Genomic DNA, 4832 nt, shown 5'->3' with positions numbered 1-4832 from the left:
ATCGGAAATCAGGAAACAAAAAGCACTTTTCAAGTCGCCAGTACCATCTTGGCTTTTCCCCGAGTTCATCAAGGACACTTATTACGTGATTGCATGTTTCGATAAAATTTGGTTTGGTAGCCCTTGGTGGTTCAGCGTTTCTATCTATCATGCGAGTCTTCCAGAGACTTTGCATACCAAGCAAAATAAAAAAAAATCTGAGGGAAATGTGTCTGGATCTTCCACAGGAAGAAAACGAATAGTGTATGCGTTGATATACAAGTCTTTTTTGATAGTCCTTTGAAGCACACCCCAGAAATGGTATGCATCTGTGCAAAAAATAAAGCAATGCTCAATAGTCTCTGGCGTGTTGCATAAACGACAGTTGAGCGACCACGGTACAAAAATTCCTTTGTCACGTAGCCATGGTTTTACGGGTAGTGTATTAGTATGAAGCTTAAAGAAAAATGTTTTTGCAGTCGGGGGAACGCGCATCCTGCGAACTCGTTTTAAAACATCTTGATCTATACTGTTTGGATAGTGGCTGCGATATAAAGGGTCTGGAAATAGCGAATCTATTAGGTTATGGTAGAGCTCTTTTCTGGAAACGGTGAATAAATAATCCAAAGAAAAACGCACTTTCAAAAACTCAAAAGCTTCGACGACTTCTTTCAGAAAGCCAAAAGGTCGCGGCATTGCCATATGGTCGGATGAAACAACGAGGTCAGGGAGGAGATCCATCAAGTGAGTTTGGATAAAGGTCCTAATGAACGGGTGGGAAGACGTTCTGAGGAACATGAAACGTGACACAATTTTCCGTACAAATAAGTGGGTTAAGCCTAGTCCTCCCGCTTCGATAGACCGAAACAGATTGTCGCGCCGCATTGGCTCCCATGAAGAGTCCCATATGAAGGTCGCAAATATCCTATGGAAACGGTGAAGGTGTCCTCGGGCACAGTGAATAACCTGAAGCACGTACCACAGTTTTGCGACTAGGAAAATGTTACATGCAGTAGCACGGCCAAACACCGAAAGATGATTAAGCTTCAGCATGTCCGCTCTGCGCTTAAGTTTTTTGACACTTTCTGTCTAGTAGCGTGAGCTATTTCGAACGCATTCTAGTGGCGCGCCAAGGTAAGTAGTTGGCACGCCAGACCACGCCATTCCTGCATAATGCGAGGGCGCTGTCCCCCAAGTCGCATACCAAAGTCCACAGCACTTGGAGGTGTTAACCAGCGCTCCAGCTGCCTTACAAAATTGCTGGGTTAATTGTAATGCAGCGTCGATACTTTGCCTAACAATACAGAAAAAAGCTAAATCATCGGCATAAGCCAGAACTTTCACTTCGCGAGATAACAATTTATAACCTTTTACATCTGTACTTTTCAGTATACTTAAACACAGAGGCTCCAAATATAATGCAAACAGAAGGGGAGACAAGGGACATCCTTGCTTTACAGATGAATGAAGGTGAATTGGTTTGGAAAGAGCTCCGTTTACTATTAATCGAGTTATTGCTTCGGAATAACATATTTGTATACCATTAAGGAGGACCTTTCCTACGTTTATGCGTTCTAAAAGAACAAACAAAAAGAAATGGCTTACGCGATCGAAAGCTTTCGCTAGGTCAATTTGAAGCATGGCTACTTGATCTTGTAAACTGTCGCAGCAATGAAGAACTGATCGCGCTACGTGAATGTTTGTCTGGATTGTGCGGCCTTTAATCCCGCATGTTTGATGAGCTCCAACCACTCATGAAATGGCACATTGTAAGCGTTTAGTAAGAATTTTGGCAAATATTTGGTAATCGACATTGCAGAGCGTTATTGGGCGATACCCTTCAACAGTCCTTAACTTGTGAGTGTCGGAGCTTTTTGGTATTAACACGGTGTGACTTTGATAAAACGATGGAGGTAACCTGCCATACTGAAGTGAAGCTGTGAAAATTTCAAGGAGGAATGGGCATATCATGTCTATGTGTTGCTTATAAAATTCTGCTGAGAGGCCATCTGGTCCAGGTGCCTTCGAGCAAGGAAGGGACCCCACGGCCTGGCATATCTCTTTGAGAACAAAGGTCTGGTAAATAGTTCGGAGTGATCGTCACTCAAGCTGAGCAGCAGTGAAACGAGAGGCGTATACTCTTCATTTGATGAGGGGGAGACCTGACCAAATAAGTTTTGATAGTGTTGTGTGAATGTGGTCATAATGTTGTCGGTATTTCTCGAGTAAGCGCCGTTACATAGCAACTCCGGAATTTCTTTAGCTAAGGCGTGTCTGCGCTCGTCATCTAAAGTCTTTTTAGTAGGTTGTTCGGCCGATACAAAGCGTTGACATCTTGATCGCACGGCCGCTCCTCGGTAACGCTGAAGCTCGTGGCGTTGGAGCTCAGATTTGAGAAAGCAAATTTCCTTATGAAAACTACCTGGTTTTTCGCATTCCAGCTCATACAGTTCGTGAAGGCTATGTGTAAGTGCACGCCTGTCAGCTTTCTCATGATATGCCTGAATACACGCACACTCAATTGCGATGTTTTTAGCCTCTTGCTTAAAACTATCCCACTGTGCAAAAATGGAAAGATCGGTATTACTACGAATGGCCATAAAACAGGTAATTAGTCTCTCAGTAAAGTCATTGTTTTTAAGAATATTGCTGTTTAACTTCCACAGCGCCCATTTTGGTCGAGCCATTTGTTTGCGTTTCTCGGCCAGCCTGATAGTTACAACACAATGGTCAGAGAAGGATACCGGCGTTACCAAATATTCAAACGTGTGTTCCAAAAGACAACTAGACACGTAAATTCTATCAAGGCGTGCGTGGCCACAACTTTGCAGGTGCGTGAAGGGATTGATGGACGTTCGAGAAGCACCGACGTCGCTTAGGCAGTGTTGGCGCACAAGATTCTCGAGAGCGATACTGGTGTTATCGCGTCTCAGACTGATCGTCGAGCGGTCATGGGCTTCGCATACACTGTTAAAGTCGCCAAACAGAACAATACATTTGTCGGTGTCAAGAAAAGCATCTAAATTTTGGAAAAATGAAAGTCGACTAGAAGAGTCATTATAGGCATAAACGCAAATCAGCAGCCAGTGAATTCCCTCTAAGTAAATGTCACAACAGATAAAACAACCTTCAGTGTCAACCGTGTACGTGAGCGAGGTGTAGTTCAAGTCTTTGCGGAGAAACAAGAAACAACCAGCCGATAGCCCCACAGCGTGACTCACGCAAACTTCATACCTGTGTAGAAAAGGCTGGAGCGCACTTGTTGTGGCCTCCTCCGTCTCTATCTCTGTCTCCTGAACCGCAACAATGTCCAGCCTCTCACGTTGCAAGAGCCGACAAAGTTGCACCTGCCTCGCACGAGATCTTAGACCTCGGACGTTTAGTGTTGTGAAATTTAGGGGAATATTCTTAGCTTCTATCCGTCATCATAGAGGCCGCATTTCAGCGTTGAACGTCACTCGCCACACTTTAGGTAGCTCCTGGCTTCGCGTTCGGCTTGGCACGGGACCCCGATGCCTTCTTTTTGGCGACATCTCCGTCGCCAACACGGTTGAGTAGTGTTGAGGACCCGTTTGAACACGAAGGTGCCTCTGTGTCAACCGGTGCCGGTCGCTTGAGTGGTTGGCTGCTGCTCGGGGAAGGGCCGTCCTCGCTGACTGCGTGCTGAGGTGTAGTCGGAGCCTTGGAGACAGTCGGTGCGGGAGTCGCATCAGGTTCCACGTGCGCATTCTGTGTGGTACTGGTGTTTGGGGATGCTGCAGGTTCCAACACTGAAAATTATTCATTCTTGTCGATGTTCTGTGGTGGCTGGGTGTCTGTACTGTCCCCGGGCCGTGCGTCTTCTGAAGGATGGGCCGATTCGACGGGTGGCAATTCCCCGGTGACGTCAGCTACCTCACTGACGTACATTAGGAGCTCCGCCGCTGTGTCATCTTCGTGTGTTTGACGTTGTCGTAACATGTCAGCATAGGTGGCGCCGTTGACACACTCCTCAGTTAGGTGACCATACCGCCGGCAGTTGGAGCACCTCGGTGTTCTACAGTAGCGTCGAATATGTCCAACTTTGTTGCAGCGCAAGCACAGCGGAGGTCGGCCAGAAATAAGGACGAGGCTCTGGCATCCGTAGACTTGAAGGAGATGTGGTATCTGACTGGCATTGACACCATCCCCTAATACCAGTACTACCTCTTGATTTAGAGTCTCCATGTGCTCAAGCTCACTGCACCTCCATTTTCCTCTCTTGATCGATCGCACTTTGCCAAACGGGGCGAGAGCTTCGATAACTCGTCGATCCTCTAGATGCTGTGGAAGCCAAAGAAGCTTTAGGTTTACTTCTTGCTTGTCCGGGTCAATGATGAGGCACTTTCGGCCTTTCACGCGAAGCTCTCGTTGAGCGACGAGCTTTGCCTTGGTAACAGCGTTGACACACGTCAGCATCCAGACGTGAGACATCTGGAACTGTCCGAGGCTCACAACGTCCTTCAATTCGACGATGCCACGTAGGGCGTCTCGAAAATCAGGAGCTCGATACGGGCGCGCCGAGAGGTCCCCATGCAAGAAAACGGAATTCAGGCTCAGGTTATCTGATGTCAGACGTCGCAGGATTATCCGGTAGTCTTCTGTAACGTTATCAGACGTCATAACGTTTCCTCGGCCAGCGGGCGATAAATTCACCCCGGGGAACATGGAAAACGTGGCCGTTCGAAACGGCGTCTTCTTCTTTCTCCAGCTACGAGCACAATTCTTCTTGGACGACTTAAATCGTCCTCGTATTTTGTACGTCGAACGCGCAATTCAGATCAAGTGTTAGAGCTGTCGCAACGCTTGAATTTTGTAACGTAATTGCTGAGTCA

General features: G+C 46.9%; 1 pseudogene; it reads right to left on the bottom strand.

The window, feature by feature from the left end:
* Positions 1 to 3332: 3332 nt before the first annotated feature.
* On the bottom strand, positions 3333 to 4593 carry LOC120844429 (annotated as a pseudogene).
* Positions 4594 to 4832: the final 239 nt, after the last annotated feature.

This window comes from Ixodes scapularis, unplaced genomic scaffold, assembly GCF_016920785.2.
Source record: "Ixodes scapularis isolate PalLabHiFi unplaced genomic scaffold, ASM1692078v2 PGA_scaffold7__128_contigs__length_106722199, whole genome shotgun sequence".
Taxonomy (NCBI): domain Eukaryota; kingdom Metazoa; phylum Arthropoda; class Arachnida; order Ixodida; family Ixodidae; genus Ixodes; species Ixodes scapularis.
Note: the sequence above shows the minus strand (reverse complement) of the source record. Positions and strands in the feature narration are given on the sequence as shown.